Genomic DNA, 19,415 nt, shown 5'->3' on the forward strand with positions numbered 1-19,415 from the left:
CTATGGCCATGTGTATTTGCCCTGAACAAAAATATGAAGAACATAATGGAATCCATTTCTAGCTCAGTTAAATGGAAACAATGTAAATCTAATACTGTTAGCGGCAGTATTTAGTACAGTGACCTGAAAAGCTAATCCAAATTCATCATTTTCTAATGGGTTGTTCAGGATTTTTTTTCTTTTTATGATGCAGCTTCTTTAACCCAGATGAATTGTTACATGACTAAGGGACCTGTTCAAAGACAAGAGATGAGAAATTTGCCAACCCCATAGATTAGTGATGTGCAATTAACTGAGTAATTTTAGCATCTTAATACCTCGGGTCTTTTATTTATACAGAGATGGCGTTTCACTCTTCTTTCCTTGGAGGGAGTTGCATAGAATGCAGCAAACACCTGTAATGATTTTCAATAATTTCAGCTGCTATAAAACCCAAAGTATTCATGGACCTTCAAAATTTTGTTCCAGTGGAATGAAGAATTTAGAAACAAATAACATTAAGGACTACATGTTCTGGGCTCTAAACTGTGTTTAAGATCTATATTATAGACTCTGTTAGAGTCCTATTGGTCTTATTGGGGATTTTCCTTTTCACTCAATGGGATTGACTCCATATGCCTCATACTCTCTTAGCTATTATCCCAGGCTGGAGGAGTTGCTGCCATAAATATATAGCTGGTGCCTACTTGTGAGGTCTTTGGCTGCCTGGCAGGCCTTCAAAATAAGGAAGGTAAACTAGATGACTGTAGCTTCTTTCTTGCTCTTCTTATGTAACCTTGTCTGTTTGGGTTCCCATGGCAGAGCCACTGATGATTACTGAGTTTTTCTCTAGTACCTCAGTCTTAACAAACACTGAAGGATGCCAGCTGCCTGCCTGTGTGTCTGCAGTGGTGAACCACACCTCAGGCTTTCTGGTGCTTCCTCAACTCCCCAGACCTTTTGTGATTCATGGATACTCATGGAGAGTAAAACCCTAAACATAACAGTGCTTTGGAGAGAGGTGCCTTCAAATTCACATCTGCAAAAAGTTACTGGCAGCAGAAACATTAAAGAAATTCAGCTCTGATCTCAGTCCTCAAGTCTTTGGCTTGCTGTGGTGTGATAAGTCATTTGAACATGTACAGCCTTGGAGTAACTAAGTGGGTATGAGCATGTCTATGGCTCCTGGGCACCTGTTGGTTTCAATGTCAGAGTCAGAAAAGGCTTATTAAAAGACATGACGTAGTCCATTTATTTTAGTCAAGAGTTTTCAGCCATGCAATTTGCCTGTGGGTGACAGGTTATTCTGGACATTTTCTTATTCAGCTTCCGTCTTCTTACGTTGTAGATCACAACCTTATCTTGTTTGTTCAACAGCTCTCCTTCCAGTTCACCCTCCTACACCAGCATAAAGTTGCTTTACTTTTAGATAATTAACCTTTTCTTTTGCCAGCAGTAGATAGAGTACAGGGCTTCATAATTGATGTGCTGTTGTCTCTGATTTCTTTACACACCCGTGGGGGCTTTCAATTGTTGTTAAGAGCTGGAGTCTCGGTTTGAATCCACAACACAGTGCTGCCTTATTATTTACCCTGAGTAGAAATGCAACAGAAATCGATGAAATGAATGATTATTATTACCCAGAACTGACTGGAATTCAGATGCTGAAAGATGTGCCCAAATGAATTTTTAAAGAGGCAGAGGTGCACAGAGACTATGTAACACCAAGTAACACTCAGAAAATAGCTCTCATTTGGAGATGAACATCTGACTGTAATTGAATTTTCAGTACCTAGTTAGCAGAAAAATACAAGAGATTTTATTGACTAAAAAGCTTCTCAGGAGGCATGTTCATTAAAGCAGCACCTAAATATTGAAATAAAAGGCAGTGCCCAAGTCTCCAAGATAAGCAATTCCTAGGAAAATCCTGTCCTGCAAGCCTAATTTCAACAAGCAGGCCTTGGAAATCAGTTTATTGGATATTGGCTGAATAGAACCTTTATCCTGGGGCACAAGGGCTTTTAATCTTCAGATCATTGAGAGCCTGGGCTTTTATGAGAGCTGTAAATAGGGTGTGATTCATGAATGTACATCATCATTTCTTTGTACTCATGAACACTTGGAAAGTCAGCGTGACCTGGGATTGTGTCTGATTTTTCAAGAAACAGGATTCTGTACTATATCAGAGTCTGACATTGCAGGTGTAATGTAATATGGTGTGCAGCTATCTTAAGATCTGCTGCTGACTTGGTTCCTTTAATTTGAGTTAACCTGCACTTTGCTCAGAAGTAAACAGTATGTGCAGAAGAGGGAAAGGGAAATCCTTCACCTTGTTCAACCATGGACAGGGGAATTCACAGGCTATCTCTGGATTCCTTTTCAAACTCATCTTCATTCCCAGTCTTCTGGACAAGTACATGACTTTACGGCAGTTGCCAGGACCTCTGGAGTTTGACAAGCCCCATTTGCTGGAAAATGAAGGTGCGATTACGTCAGAGCAAGTTGTTGATGCCCAAGAGACTTAAGTGCAGTCTTTGTTTCTGCTGTGAATGGTCATTCCCTAATGTAGGAAAGAGAGAGAAGATTCTGTTCACTTGGCTGACCCCATAATACAGCTGAGTCCTCACACCTCAACCCTGAACCCAAATGCTCCTTACTCCTTCTCCTTGCCATGCCTCTGCAGAGCGCAAATTTGTCAGTAGCAGCTATGACCCAGTGAAGATGACAGATTGAAAAACAGGCAACTCTGTGATTTGTTCTCCATCATCTCCAGGTCTCTTTATCTTCATACCTCCTACCTGCACCAGCCCGATCTCAGTGACAGCACACGGTGGCAGGGAGCAACCATGTTAACGTGAGAGAGGCCTTTGCCTCAGCCTTGGTCTGCACAGCCTGTCTGGACTTTTATTGAGCCATCCAGAGGCACGCCTGCACACACTGAGTAATTGCATTTTGTTGTGGTTGTTGTAAAATACATTGGAAACATGTGTGCCATTAAACTCCTGCATCCCAATCAGTGTCATTTCTTTTGCTGTTTTATTTCAATTTAACAGGTCAAAGGAGACATTTCAGTGAGGAGCTGTGACTGTCTTGTAATTCTCTGTTTTCTTTGATGGGCTGCAGGAATGTGTGTCAGTGTCAGAGCAAACACAGGGCTGCTACAGGTTCAAAGGGAGTATTTCGTTCTGGCTAAATCACCCCAAAAGGCAACTCAGGGTAGCCTTCCCTCCCTCCAGGATGTTTCCAGGTGGCTTGTGAAAAGGGGGTTCATCTTTAGGGGAGCATTTGGTGTCAGTGCAATACCTTATAAGAAATATCCATCTTTCTCAGCGGTGCTTTGTGGATATTCTATCTGTCAGAGTCAGATTCCTATAACTACTCATGGGACAAGTTCTCTGCATTGCCCAGGGCTCCTGGCTATCTATCTGGCTATCTCAGTGGGTTATCTCTTTGTTATTGGCAGTGGCACTTAGAGTCTGATTCTGTGTAAAACACCTAGGAGCTACCTGAGGTTTTGCAGGATCAGTCTGTTGTGGACCACCTCGCCTTTATTGAGTTCCTCTTTGTGTACCCCGGCAATTGAGCTGATCAAGGAAAGAAGTCAGGTGTCATTATCTCCCCAGTTCTGATAAAGGATGAGGATTGAGCAGCCCAGTTTCTCTCATAGTTTTCAGCTTTCATTGGCCTGTGTTCACAAAAAGTGTTTAAAATGTTGGTTACACTCTCCCTTCAAATAAGAGAATTCTGTGCCTCTGACAGAAGGTATAAAGTATTTTGTTTATTCAGTGAAAGATAGCAATCACGAGCATTAGGCTGCATTTAAAAGCCTTGGACTTTATTAGGGAAATAGACTTCAGTTTAATAGGAAAGAAAGGGAGAGGTGGAGAGAGTGAAAGGAACAAGAAGGAAATTTCAAAGTAAAATGTTCCAAGACCTCTTATTCATGAGTTTAATTTTTGCCTGTTAAGCTTAAACAACTTTCCATTAACATTCCTTATTGAGTACTGTGAATGGAAAAAGCAAATAAACACTAGTCTGTGGCCTGATGTGTTGTCAGTAATGCCGTTCATGATTTTTTTTTCTCTGTCAGTGAAAGGGAAGGTGCCATCACCACCACTACTTGACAGCCTGGTCAGACTCTTGGCTGCATCTCTGTGCAACACAGGGAAGAGAAAAGAGCTTTGTTTCACCTCCATGCTGCGGACTGAGGACTGTTATGGGGACTTATAAAATGCACCCCAATGGTTGTGGAAGGAAAGCCTTCTGCCATCATATCCTATGCTACCTTTCCTGAGCTGCTCAAGCTCTGTTTTGCAAAGCCAGTAGGGTTTTCTGGAACCCACCACTTTCATCTGAAGACCTTCACATCTGTAATGAGCAAGGACATCTCTTTAATTTCCAGTCTGCATCTTATTAACCCACTTGTTCTTATGCCAGGATTGACCATAGTAGTTCCTTTCTCTCTTTCATGTTTACCGCCTGCTCCTCCGCACTGGCTTGAAATACATGGACCCTCTTTTAAGAGTTCATGCTGAACTAGGTTAAAATCCTCCATACCCTTCTTATAAAATAATGTCTTATCACCATGCTCAGGTCCCTAGAAGGAGTCAGCAGGCTCATATCACTAAATGCTTTACTCTCTTTCTCATAAATATTGGTACTTTTCGTTTCTTGTCTGGGTGTTCATCCTACCACTGACATTGCTTTCTCCATTGCTGTATCTTCCTTTGCCTTGCTTTCCCGTCTCAGTCTGCACAAACTGATGTGTAGGAAAGACACTTCCAGTCTTGCCTTTTCATCTCTTAATTTAAATTTCTTCTTATCAGAAACAATATTTGAAGATGAGTGAAAGAAACTTTCTAACACAGAAAACATGTTTAGGAATATCCTGGATCTGTTTCAGTCTTATCCAGATTCTTGAGATAAAAATTCAGGCATATGAATGTAGGTGTCTTCATGAGCACAAGATGACAAAGGCCCCTTTATGTTTATTGGACAACCAGAGCTTGATTCAGATGCTTACATGTAGGTGTCTGATACAGTTTATGTTGCCAGAGATCATCTAAGATATCTTCACTAAGCTTGCGGATATGACACAGTAACTACAAGAGTGCCACACCTTTCTGGGAAGGCATCTCAAACATAGGTAGACTCCTCAAGGTCATCTCCGTGACTCCAGATGTCTATGCTTCACTAACAGAGTCAGAGTAAAGAGCACAGAGCTATTCAGGTCACCTACACCTGTCTTCCAAATAGCTCTACAGGCTCTGCTGACAGTGGAGTTCAGTATTAAAGAGCAACAGGAGCTGTTGCACTGGAAGTGGCAGGAGCTTTGACACACAGTTCCCATGTTTGTGTGCAAGTTGAAGGCACTCAAATAACTTGCACCTGGGCTGAATGTCAGTGTGTGGGCTTAGCTTAGGCTAAGGGGCTTTGAGGGGGCAATTCAGAGCATCCTGGGTAAGGAATTTCTGCTCTTGAAATCAGATTCTTTCAGTGAGATGGTATTTCTCTGGAGAAGAGAATGAGGAGAGGAGGAAGACAGAGAAGAAAGCAAGAATGGAGCTGTTGTATGGGCTCTTAGGCTATAAAACAGCTGGCCATGGCAAATATTTGTAGAGGAATGGATTATGAGTCAGTTACATTTCAATCAAAAGACAGTATAGGCAAAGTTATGCTGATTAAGTAAGATTCTTTTATATTTATTTAAAAGGAGAAAGCCTTGATGAGTTGAAGGAGCTAATTAATAAAGACAGCTAATCTCAGGATTTGAATGTGTGTATATGAATTTCAACCAACTATGGAAAATACCTTAAACTTCTATTCCAAGAAAGAAGAGAGAAAAACAAACAGAAAAGGACTGATAATGTAACTGGATGAATAATCCAGGGGTAAAGAAACCTAAAACCAAACAGGGAACAGAGGGAGAAAAATGGGAAAATGAAAACAAGGAAATTATAAGTTACAGAGGTAAAAACAAGATTTTGCAAGCTCCAAGTGAACTTAAGACTTCAAAGTTCATGAGAAAAGGATGAAACCTTCACTGGTTATGTAAAAATTAAAGAAATAAGGAATTTGAGCATTATAGGATGAACATTAAAGATGTTCTATCTTTGTTTCCAAAACCTAAGTGAATGTGTTGCCTCCATTTTCAAGAACTAAGAGAGAAAGGCAGTGGTTAATGCAAATGATATTATCTCCATGGAGCTCAGGTGTTTATGAATTGAGGAAGAAATAACCTCTATCACTGGACTTTGAAAGAACCAGCAAAAACACTAGGTTTGGTAGCAAAGTTTTTAAATAAAATTCTTAGTTTAGAGGTGATATTACAGAAATAGAGAACAGCAAAGGTAACATCTATGTTTTAGAAATGTGCAAAATGTGACTTAGAAAACCACAAGCTTGTTCGTGTGATCTCAATCAACCACAGGTCCTTAGAATGAAGTAAAAGAATGTGGATAACAGGTAAATGAGAGAAATGCCTCATTTGAAAATGGATTACATAGGCAATTATTAGGTGAACTGGAGGAAGGGATTAGCAGAAGAAATGTTATAGAGAACTGGCTCTATAAGTCATAAATGGAGCTAGTATTCAAAGTCAAGACATCATAAGGGAGGCAGTCTCTCTGATGTGGCTAGTGATTTAAATATTTCTTGCCAATGCAGAGAGAAATCAGAGCATCTGAACAAAATGAGACATGATTCAAAGTTCAAATAACAAAAGTTTCTGCTTTCGGAGAAGAAGAGAGCTTTTCTGAAAAAAATGACTGAAAGGCCAGCTGACTAGAAGCCAACTACAGTGGAGTAGCCATGGGAAAGAAAACTGTAGTCTTGAGAATATCAGTATATCCAACAAAAATAGGAAAGCAAGTACGCCATTTCAGAAGACATTTGTGAAATTTTACATGCAACATCTCAATTAGGTACAACTAGGATTTTTTTGTTTTTGGGTTTTTTTAGCTTAGTTACAGCAGGTGATCAGGGTGCTTTACACCATGTTAGGTTCGTTTGTTCAGCTAGTGATGGTTTTGCTTACCCCAGTTTTATTCACGTGACTCAGATTCTCTCCTTTGCACACACATACCAGTATCTACTGTCAGCACTGCCTGGTAACAGCCTGCTACCTTTTTCCTTCCTCTGCTTTCTACGTGATTTTATGTGCCAGATAGCAACTGTGACTTGGTTGGGAAGTGGACAAACACATCATATTTGTAACTGCAATGAAAGTTATTTTAAAAGCTTCCCTGCCTCTCCTACTCACTGCATTACGGGGGGAGTGCAGATTACAATGCATCTGAGGCATGCTAGTGACAGTGGGCTGGGCTGGTTCCCACTCAGACTTTTGTCCTTCTACTGTTCTTTTGCTTGCCCATTGTATCCTGACACAACACTGCAGGAAAAAACATCCACCTCGGCTGGCTTTGCAGACTGTTTGACTTGATGATATATTTATCATAGATTAAGATTAGTGTGTGAATTTCTGTTAGCTATTCCTGGATAACTTTGTAGGAAAAACCCAAAGGATGTTTTTTTGAACCTTAAATTGAGACTCTTGTGATCAGACCAGAAATAGCTATGGAATCACTACAGATAAAAATTAATGGCTGGCACAAATTTTGGTGCCAAGGTAAATCACAGCAGATTTATCTGCAGGTTTTTCTGGTATACCAGGCTTCTTAAAACAAAAAACATTAGAATAGAAGCCAAGAGCAAAACTCAGCAAAATTTAGTTACAAGAAACACAGAGCCCACCTGAGAAACAGAGGACAGTCTCTTGGAAGCAGCGGTGAGCTCTCATTGCAAGTGTATGGGAAGGAGAGTTAAAGAAGTAGTTCTTGCTTGCATAAACAGGTGAGTGATGAATAAGAAATATGGTTCACCATTGTAAAAGTATATCTGGTGCTGGTAGTCACAACTTCAGCATTGATTTCATTAGGGAAGAGACAATAAAGAAAAAAAAAATAAAAAATTATTCAAGGGCTGGGAAAAATGTCAGATTGAAAGTTTATCAAAGAAAGGACTGGGAAGCGACTGTACTAGAGCATGCAACTAAACAGAGTCAGTAGAAAATGCTTCTATCTAGTTGCAACATGGGATGTGAAGAAACATCTAAGAGAAATGTTCTGAGGTTCCTGACCCCAGTGCCAATGTATATGGGTGAATTGGTGTATATGGTGCACAGGTGGCCCAACTATATAATCTAATGGTTCCTCTTAATCCTAAACTCTGTGACTCTTTGAATTGCAGAGAAAAGACCTTTCTCCGTTCAGGGTTCCTATCCCTCACTGGAAGACAGAGCAAAAGTCCTCTGGAAGACTTTCCACTGGCTTCAGGGGCCACGGGCAAAGGCCACAACATTAGCGGTGATACACTTCTCTTTAGAGAAGCATCAAATAACAGTAGTGGCCTGAGAAATATCTGTGCTTCCAGGCATGTGAAATTAAGATTTTGAAAGATAGATCAGTGCTGTCTTTCCAATAACAAAGACTTGGAAAACCTCACCCCACTTTTGGCAACCCTTATATATCCTGAGTGCCATGCTGGGACTCTGCTGACAAGACTGTGAGCATCTCTGAGGGCATTAGCTCTTCACATTAATTTTCTAGCATGCAGCTTAGGACCAATCTCTTCTGTACATTAACTTTGATTTGCAATTTTGGGGGTTTTTTTGCCAAGGCTTAACTCACTGCATTGTCATATCCTCAGGTAAAACCATGTGAGTTGTGCTGCTCAGCTGGGGAGATGTGCTTCTCCTCTCGACCCTTGCACAAAGCCCAAAGGTCAAAGCAGTTAGAGCTCCTCACTGAGACTGACTAGCTAATTATCAACTTCAATTTCATGCACTGTTTTTATCCATTTAGCTTCTAACAAAAGACTTTGATGCTGTATTTAACAGAAAAATTCCAGTTCATGCTCACTTGCTTTACAAATCTCATTTGCCATGAGAGAAGAGATGCATTTTTTTTCATGAGGCTGAGAGACCTCTCTGTGTTGAGCTGTTACATTCAGTGGAAGGTGCTATAGCAGCAAGAGTACATTGCATCTTTCACCATCAGGGCTTTAGAACAGCCAGGTTCAGCTTACATATGTGCCACAGAAAAAGATGAGGATGAGGAAAAACCCAGGTGCAGATTTCTCTGTCCAAGCCCTACACTGCAGTGGGACACGAGCAGTGCGTGAAGGGGCACAGTTCCTGCTGTCTTCAGTGGTGGCAGATGTCAGTGGAGGTTACCTTCTGGAAGTCTCACTCTCCACTGCAGCCACTGGGGTTTTAAATGACGTGCCAAATTTAGTCAATTGAACTAGGTATTAAAATTGGTGAATCATGTAAGGACAAGAATAGCAGTTGGAGTCTAGTGCATCCCCACCCCATAAATTACACTAGAATTTCAACAGACTTGCTTCTTGGAAGAGTGTCTTCCTAGGACCATGTATAGGACAGCACAGGGTTAAAAGTGTTTAATCCTAAATGCATCGATGTCTTGTTCCCTGGGTGCACCAAGGGGAGGAAACTTATTCCCTGCAGCACTTTTGTGGATGTGGCCAAGAAATATTATGGATAACCTCTGTCTGACAGTGATCACCAACCAGGCTTGTGACCCTGATTTTCCTCAATTACGTCATCAGGATGATTATTTTTCCCCCATTCTGCCTGAAGACACATTTCAGTTCCAATCTGTCCCAGCTGAAACAGCTCAGTTTGATCTGGCAAAGAACAGCCACATTGAATGTTTGACTCTGATACTGAGTATCTGAATGAACGCTTTCTTTATGCCTGCAAGCATAATACAGCCTCCTAAATATCATGTTCCTCTACCTTCACAGCACTGCAGAAAAAGCCCTTGCCAACAACATCATCAGCTGATAGTGGGAAAATCTCCTTGTGATTTCATAAAATCAATATGAGGGGGCAGAGAGTCTCCTGCTGTTCTCGGGAGAAGTTCCTTGGGTGCTAGTGCATCTGGAGGCTGAGATGTCCAAATGCTGGTGTGGGGTGGACCTAGGCTTTGGAGGGGCTTGGAGCTGGGTTGATTCTGCACGTACAGCAGAATGATATCTTCTCTCTGGTGGGTGGTTCCTTACTGGGGGTTCTTCCCAAGGAAACTTCAAATAGAAAGCATCAAGGGTTTGGCCCTTTTTTGTCCCTTCTTACAATAAAAAAGGGCCAAGTAGCATAGAGAGATCACTATCAAGCCCTCTGTGCCTTCTTAGTTTTTTAACTAAACCACCAGACTTTGGAGGCTTTAGCTAATCCTTCTATTTCAGCATCATTTCAAAGCAAGAGTCCTATGACTTACCTGTGAGCTAAATGCTCAGAAGTGCAATTTTGTTTCCCTTAAAATTCAGACTAAACAGTTTCAAGCCTTCAGAAAATTTACTTCAGCCTTGTCAGGTTCTGAATTAGTCATTAAAAAAAAAAGGTAAATAATCTTTACTAAAATGACTGCCCATCCTTGAGAAGTGTTTACTAGGGGCAACTAAAAGCAGAGGCATAATTGCCTTTGGGTAGTACCTCCTCAACAACTCACAGAGTGCCTTTCCCCTCCTGACTGAGTAACACTATTTGAAAGTCTACTGCATTCTCATTTTTCTGTGTATACTACTGGGGAATAAAGGACAAAGGAGAGACAAAGTGCAATGAACTGCTCCTGAAGATGGCTAGAAAACTGCAGTCAACCTGTCTCAGCCCCCCGCCCATCCAGACCAGCAGCAAGGATTAATGAAATCAGAGTCGACCACAACACTCCTCTGGAGTGGAGTGCCTATGTGCTGCCATTCAGCAGCTGTGCCCCATGAAGGAAAGGTATGAAGCTTTAACTGCAACAAGAAAATCTTCTCTACAAAGAAAACGCAGAAGCAAAAAGGTGAGATCCTAAACTCTGACACCAATGACTTCAAACCATGTCTCAATAAGGCCGGCAGAATGTCTGGCCAGTATGCTGTTCAGAGGTGATATCAAGTATTGATTTACTTCCGAGAAACCTTATTTAGATTGTTCAAAGTCTTGAAAAAGAAAGAAGGTCTTGAAGTTATCAGCAATTTGACACCAGGCAATAGATAACAAAACCCATCAGTGATTTTGAACTGTTCTAATACACTTTCTTGATATGTTTCTCAGAAAGGGAAAAAAACAAACAAACAAACAACCAAAAAACAGAAGACAATCATCACCAGATATGCTCTTTTAATCTAACTAACCAGCACAGCACGCTGGCAGCAACTTGTTCCATTACCTCCTCACATTGTTGATGAGTTATGCTTCACTTATCTGAACAGATCAGCAGATAACCTCTACTTCCAGAGCATCCTTTGGATTTATTTTTTTGTGTGTGTTTTGAATTAGTGAAGCAAATCAAATTTTCTGTAACAGGCCTAGACTCCATTACTGAAGGAGGACTTTCTGTTCAGATTAACAAGGGTGCATTGTGTCACTGCCTGCTGTAAGGTGCAGAAATGCCCAATTTATCAGAATATTAAATGCAAGAGCTTGTTGTGGTTTCTCTCTAGCTTACAGAATGTACATTTGCAGTTCTGCAGCTGAACTCCCTTCATCAAACACCTCATTACCTTGGCAAAGTGAAGGGAAATAGCAACTTAAATACTTCAGGAATATACTGGTTATACATTAACCCGTGAGTCTGTAGCTGTAGGTCTCAGGCAAGCACCACAGCATATCTGTTGTTTAATAGAAAATCAAACCAGAAAAAAATATATTCCTGTTGAATTTGAGATGTCTCTCCTTACAGAAATGAGTGTGAGGGAGAAGGAATGATGTTGGTAAGAAATTCAATCTATTTCTACATTGGGGTACCCAAGAGCATTTCTGAGGTGTGTGCTCCCACTCTGTGCTGAAATGAGACACAGGCATATGCTACCCACCCCCTTCAGGGTTTGGTGTCCCCAGTGGGTGTGTGGGCTGGACAAAAGCTCTGACAGTTTGAAAAGTCTCTTATCTGCACTTCCAAAGGAATACGATCCCACAGTATCCCCCATGCTATTCCACTGGCCAATTTAAACAGAGTTTGAGAAATCATGATTTTCTTTCTGGATGAATAAAATCTTTCAGAGTGACCTTGTGGAGTTGCTTGTGGATGGTCTATCTTATATAAATTAGTGTGGGTAAATTTTATCTACTTAGGAAGTATGTTTGAAGTCGAAAAAACATTAGAAATTGCAGATGGATACTTCAATAAAAGGAAGCACCTATGTATATAGGAACAATCTTTGGGATCCTGCAAACCAACATGCCATCCCTTGTGAGACTGCCCAAGAAGAGAGAACTAAATTGCAAAATATCACTGTGCAGTGGGGATAATGCATAATTCCTTTAGCACGGGGTGACTAGGAACAGGATACAGGTCTACTGAGGCTTCAGAACTGATATTTTATCTGTAAAGCCCCCTACCTCAAAGGAATCATTACACAGAAATTCTGCACCTCTCAAAATAGAAAATGCTCCAAAATTCATCTGGAAAGCCATTGCTGTTAATATTTTAGCTGTGACAAACAGGGAATGGTTACCAGCAATCAGATGAGCAGCTGCCCCACCAGATGAAAAAGCTGGATAGAATGGCAAACTGTGATTTTGTGGCTCATATGCTGTAGCACTCTGCTGTGTTCAGGACTGATATACCTGCCACATGCATAGGACATAATAGTGCAGTGTGCTGTTGTGTGCAAACTCAGAGCTATTATGCAAGACTTACTTTTCCAGAGAACTGTAAACTCCAGTGAACTGTATATCTTTGTCTGTTGTTGTTTATGTGCCTATTGATTTATCTATCCATCCATCCACCCAAAAGTACTCAAATGTGGTACAAATATTTCCATGTTCCTATTTCCATTCCCCCACGAGAATGGAATTCATTCTGGCATTTCACAAAACTTTTTGTCAGTATCTATAAAGTTAAAAACTTGATTATGCAGAACAGGTAGTTATTTGCAGGTGGCACTCTGTCTACTGATTATGAAGATGGCCAAAAATTACCAACAACTTCCTTTAGGGGTAAAAATTGTAACAATTCCACTGGAAAAAAATCACTGCATTTCAAAATGTGTCTTCATTTGTATGTACTGCTAATCACCCATTTAACCAAAGGAGAAAGCTACTGCAGCAAACCATATGGAGCTTTGAACAACAGGAAGGAAAATAGTCTTCTTGTTACAGAAATAGTGGGAATAGGTATAGTTCAAGCCCTTTGTTGCTTCTAGTCTGCCCTATAGCAGATTCTATAGGGATGCAAGGAGCAGAGGGGATCCTCAAAGATACCCAAATCTCACTTTAAGCCTCTTTGAAGTTCCTTCCCAGGGTAGAAACATTTGAGCATCCCAGCAAGTCCTGTCTTTGCCAGTGAGCTTTGAAGACCTGACTTTGAGGGTGCTTAGCCCAGGTTGGTACTCAGGTATAACTCTCACTGAAATGGGACTAAACAGGAGTTAGTGAGGTGATAAGTGAACCGCTGGTGTCAGTTCCTTATTTTCACTAACTCAAAAAGGTATGGGGACACAAAATTAAGGCACTATCAATTGCAAATCATTATGTGAGATCAGCATTGAAACTAAGGCAGGCAGACCTAATTGGGCATCATTCAAAGAGAGTGGGCAAAAAAATGTTCTTGATATTTGCAGATATTACATGCTCATACACTTGCATAAAAATTGTCTTAAAGGATATGCAATTATTTTAATAATGTCCCTAAGCTGGATCTGGGCAGGTGCAAGTGGCAAGTTGTATTTCTGCAAGTGCTTCAGATCTTTCAAAATAATACATTGTCAGAATTTGTGATTATCCTGAGAACATTAACTCAGGTGACATCCTGGCAGATCAGGCCTGAGTAGAATAAAATCTAGTGATGTGGAGGTCAAACAAAGTGGTTAGCAATTTCTACTTGAAGAAAGCAGCCTGTGGAAAGACAGAGGTGTGGGGGTTTTGTTGTTGGTTTGGTTTGGTTTGGTTTGATTTGGTTTGGTGTGGGGTTTTTTTGTGGTGGTTAAATTACATTTAATCCTTAGCTGGGCTTAATCTGTGTGTGTGGTTTTCCTCAAGAGCAGTTTGTATTATGTAGACTTGACTTCTTTCTTTCTTGTACCTCGTGTGCTTTCCATTTGTACCTATCCTGGGCAGAGTTACAAGATTATGCAAGTGGCAGCACAACTTTTCTTCACTCAACTGGTCTAACTGCAAATGACTGCATGAAATTAAAAGTCAGAAGAGTAAAACCATATATCACATTTTGTTCCCAGTCTTAAAGCTCTGAAGAATAAATAAAAATTATGTTTTCTAAAACCATGACTCTTATCTCAATGGCCCAAGATTAATTTCTGTGTTCTCTTCCTTCCTCCCCTACAGCTTTTTGGGCTCAACTGCCTGAAATGTTTCTTATCTCTCTTCCTAAAATGGGCCATATCTCCTTCCTGCCTCCTCTTTCTCACAAACATTTGCACAGCCATTCCTCTCCATAGCAAAAAGCCCAAGAGGGGTCTCCTCTCATGATGACTGGCAGAAGAATCAAGTTGTTACATTTCTGGTTTGAATTTACTGCTGACCCTGTTTTGACAATCTCTTGAGGTTCTCTGAGAGAATGATCCATGTGCTATGAGGGGAAGCCCCGAGACAGTGACCAGCCTGTCTGCAGGGAAGTGGTCACCTCACCTATTGTCTGCAATCGTGCTTTGGCATTTAATGAAAGTGTGCATCAGATCACTGCACACAGGAAGTGCAGGCATGGCATGGCATGGCTGCCTAAAATCTTTTTGGAAAGGCAATCGTGGCAGGCCTGAGAGAAATGTTGCCTCACACCTTGATCTTGCCAGTTCTTTACACACAGTGAGAGCTGCTTCCATTGCAGACCTGGGAGAGTCGCAAGATGGAAACACATACAAGACTTCTCTGAAGTCAGCTACGTGTGGATTGTATTGCAATACAAAAATCTGGGAGTTGTGCTGGGTGCTGCAGTATGCATACTAAGGAAGCCCACTTGTAAACACTCATAACGCCACTGCGTCCAGAGCAGAAAGGAACATGTGCACTGAAACCCTTTATGCCGTGGAAAGGAAAGGAACATAAACAACAGGCTCAGGGCTTGCTTTTGTACAGTTTAGAAGCAGACTTCCTGAATGATAAAGAAAACTGCTGTGGAGTTTACGGTTTTGTTCTGACCTACTCATACCTCCAGGTTCCCAGGAACTTCAGCGGTAATTTGCAGAAAGGACCAGATCCTCTGCCACCGCCCAGGTGGTCATATTGGCATTATGTTAATTAACACATTCGACATTGAGACATTTTTCAATTATCTCTTCTGCCAATGATATAAATACTAAGTCAGAAGTGGAAAGTCACAAAATTAGCTAGGTGGATCCCTTCATTTGAGTATGACCTGTGAATCCCACTCCTGTGAGAAAACACAATATTCTGTAGATGACTGAGAAATAAGGTTATATCAAGTAGTTTTTGTTAAAATCCTTTTAAACTACTGTTAAGATTTGAAACTGAGAAGCCCATTTATATTCATTTCATTTCACCCACTGCTAATTTTATTTATGCTGCAATACTTTCAAATAATATTTAACCAGCATGCAAGTAATAGATGCACAGATGTTAGGTAGGTGGAAGGATAATCTGTGACCCAGAGCAAGCTGTAAGCCAGCTCTACCAGTTATAAACAATGTTCTGTGTGTTACAAATCTTTGCCACTTCAAACTCTAGTTAACATGTATGCTGATTTAGCCCATAAACCAATTCCACCCTGAGACAAATGCATTTCCTTGGTTAAAGGGTTTCTTAAGGGAATATTTAATGTGTTGTATAACAGTAAAATTCTTTTACTTAGCAAATAATTCCAGATACCCAAAACTGTGTCAAAGCAAGGTTGTACTGGCAATCCCATATCTGCTTCATAGAAACCATATCTCTCTGTTTTTAACTAGATTTTTAGAAAGTAATAATAAGATATTGGAAATGTTCATAAAATAAAAATAGTCAAGCCCTTCTTGGAAAAAAGAAAAAGACTCTGTAGGTAGCTGGACATGTTTTCAGGTATGTGGATGTGTGCCATTTTTTCACAGGAACCAGGGAATGGAACAATGGAAGGGATCTCAAGACATTTTCTAGATTAGGTATTCCTAGACTGTGTGACACTTATCACAGGGGCTATACAAAATCATTTCTAGGATGTTCATGAAGGCAGCTCACCAATTTCTTGTGATAACCTATTTATGAAGACAGTTGCAAAAAGCACAGTAGAGCTTTCTCGGTGGTGAGAAATCAGAGAGAATGGCACTGGAATCTAACTTTCAATTGGGTGATAAGAGAAGGATAAAAGGCCAGAGGCAACTATCTTCCTCATGACACTATTGTGACACTAGCAAACTCTCCCAAAAATTTCTTGGGAGAGATTTTTTAAGAACTATTCTCTAACTAGTTCTTAGAAAAGCCAGTCAAAGTAACTGCTGTATTACTTTAACCTTTTTCTTTGCAGTGCCTTTCCTGATGATGCCTTATTCCTTAGGGCTTCATGTAGAAAAGTGTGAGGAAGGGGATTCAAACAGTTTTCTCCACCAACTGCTCTTTGATTTCATCAATTTCTGTGAGCCACAGAGTGTGGCTGGTTTGGTCTCTGTGCAGTGACAGAAATTGAGGTCTCCTGTTCAGCCCAAGTCATGGCTCTCTCCTGCTCGCCCTCCTCTTTGCCCCAGGTTCCTGTGGGCTCTGCTTCCATCCTGTCACTATAGGATTCAATGCCTATATTTCTCAGGACTGGAAAACTGGCTCAGGTCAGTGTGTTCCCCAGAGACCCCTCAATTTACATCTGTGCATAATGATATTTAAATACTTTCGTGTGAAACAGCATCTCTGTTCAGTGGTTCTGCTTGCAGAGCAGGTACCAGACAGCGTGACAAGCTTTGTGAAGTCTTTGCCATCGATGTGCAACAACAGCAGCAACCTCAGGCCTTAGAGGGTGTTTTGGGAAACTTCTGGTGTGTTACCTTTGGTCTCAGAAAGCTGTGAGCTGTGATGTATGTCCATGTATAGAGACGGGACCAACCACCATAAAGACAGACACATCAAGAGATCAAGTTGGTCAAACCAGATAAATTTTTTCTTAACCACCGTCTCTTCCTCATTCTATTCTTCTTGCATTTACAAACTTCTGATTTCCTTTTCTGTTATGTTAGTAACCATCTAAGTCTATATTTACTTTAGGAACCAAGTAGTGCCTTTTTCTTCCTTTAAAGAAAACTGGATTGATATTCAAGCCTAAGTCAGGGATTTTTCCTGAATTTATTTTCTTTCAGTGACTTTTAAATATAGGCCTCTGTCCTACTTCCTACTTTGTATCCCCTTTTCATTCTCCAATTCTGATGTTTCCAGTAATTTCTAATTTTTTGCCCTCTTAACATTTTGTGTTGAATTTATGCACACTGAACTGGATTCCATTGGCAGTCCAGCCACATTTCTTAACTACTTTTTGCAGACTGTGTGATATTAATTTATGAACCATAAGCTGAAAACTGTCACACTACCATCTTCTCTCTGTTTTGCTAACAGCAAAATTTGACTCATTTGCACCTAGATTGTGTGTATTGCAAAACAGCATGGGAGCAGAGCTTGTCAGAAAATGCTTGGGGAATCCAGTAATCATATGGAATGGTCTTATTTAAAAAAAAAAAAAAAAAAGCTGTTTCTCATCAGTTTTGGTGCTGTGAAGGTCCTACCCAATTTACGCTGTGCACCCATTATTTTATTCAGACCCACACATTTTCAAAAAGCCCTATTCACAGAAATCCAGAGATGGGAATGCAGAGGTTAGTGCTGGTGCTCCTTGGGATGGAGAGAGGTCAGGGGCAGATCTCTCCATGAGTCAGCCTGCTGGAAATGACAACCAAGCTATTGCCTTGTTCTTCCCATGACACAGCAATCTTGGAGGCAGAAAAGCCAGCATCACTCACAAGCCTGTGTTCACTGTGCCCATCCTCAAGTGGCTGGTGGAGATGAGATTGCTAAACTCAGCAACTGTCTGCTTTTTATCTGCCAAGTGGAAATGGACCCAATTGCTTTTGTGCAGGCAGGTTTTACCTTGACTGTGTCCCTTTAAATCACAGCATGTGCAATTCAGTAAGAACAAAGTATAAGTACAATGAAAGCCGGGAGCTCCTTTCAATATGGAAATGTTTCCCCAAGTGACTCAAATTAAATTTCATAAGAAGAAATCCATAGTTCCATGAAATTTATAGATGCATTATAAAAAAGAAGTATATTGCAGTCTACTTGATTTACTGTTGATTCTTTGGGCAGCACTCAGCAGAGTAAAGGAGGAATGTGATTTGGAAATGCACTGGAGGGGATTCAGCAGTATGCTGGCAGCATCAAGTTTCATCCAATTCGAGGGGACTTTCACTCTGCTTGGATACTGTAACTAACTGGGTTTACTATCAAATTACATTTTGCTGGGTCTCCTGTAAATCTGAGAACTAATGAAAATAAATGCAAATATAGTGACTTTTGCCTCATTTGCGCTCCCATTGAGCCTTCAGCTATTCTGACATAATTTGTTTCTCTTTTACCGTCTCTGTTTTTTATGGGTTGTGTATGGAGACCAAAGCTTCTGTTCTGCAGGAGGACACACAGAGAAACAGTCCATTGGGGAGTAATCCGAAAAGCGCCATGAGTTGGATTTGAAATTAAGCCTTTTGTCTGTGATCAGTTACTGCGTCTTCGCATGCACGTAGGTGAAGCTGACCTTAGGTGTTAGGTCTAAAGAAAGGCTGTGGAAGGTTTGGGGGTATCTGAGCCTTTTGTCAACACCTTGCATTTGAAACCAGGACACCCCCACCTTGGAGTTACAATAGGTTTGCATGTCCTGTGTGCTGGGCACAGCATGGGATGCTGGCACGAGCAGGTTACATAGTAGGTGTTGCTGCCCCATATAGCATAAACTGGATAAGTGGGAGTCTGGGTGACTCTTCCTGCCTACTCTGGTGGACTCATTCAGGAAGAAAAAAAACAAACAACAAAACCCCCTTTTCTCCTTCCCAAGAATAACTCACCTTCCATCAGGTACCAGGAGAGAGCCAAAGGAGTCTGACTCTAGTGGTCACACACAAACAGGCTTGCTTAACGTAATGTGCAAAAAACTTGCAAAAACAAACCCTGAAGCCTGTGGCAGAGGTATCAGTAAGCAGACACTTGAAAAGGCTGAGTGCTTGTTAATATTTAACAAGCAAGTCCTCATCTGACTCAGTGGCGTTGTGCTTTGTTTATCTAATCCCTAAATTCTCCAAGGGAAAAAACCCTCTCTTTATTAGCCTATGACAAATAAGTAAAGAGGAGGACCTGGAAGAATCTCACTGAATTTTCTATTTAATAGTAAAGCAGCCTGTGTTGCACAGTCTTCCCTTTATGAGATGAAGCAATATTTTAGATTGATTTAAGCAAA

At 40.8% G+C, this 19,415-nt stretch overlaps 1 long non-coding RNA gene across 1 annotated transcript; it reads right to left on the minus strand.

Annotated features, from left to right (window-relative positions):
* Window positions 1-1,172: 1,172 nt before the first annotated feature.
* On the minus strand, window positions 1,173-19,139 carry LOC108639417. Its single transcript, XR_001920455.1, has 3 exons — window positions 19,027-19,139; window positions 2,309-2,447; window positions 1,173-1,571 (listed from the first exon to the last, which is right to left on the minus strand). It is a non-coding gene; the product is annotated as an uncharacterized LOC108639417 (long non-coding RNA).
* Window positions 19,140-19,415: the final 276 nt, after the last annotated feature.

The sequence above is a fragment of the Manacus vitellinus genome, unplaced genomic scaffold, assembly GCF_001715985.3.
Source record: "Manacus vitellinus isolate BGI_N305 unplaced genomic scaffold, ASM171598v3 scaffold_2_pilon, whole genome shotgun sequence".
Lineage (NCBI taxonomy): Eukaryota > Metazoa > Chordata > Aves > Passeriformes > Pipridae > Manacus > Manacus vitellinus.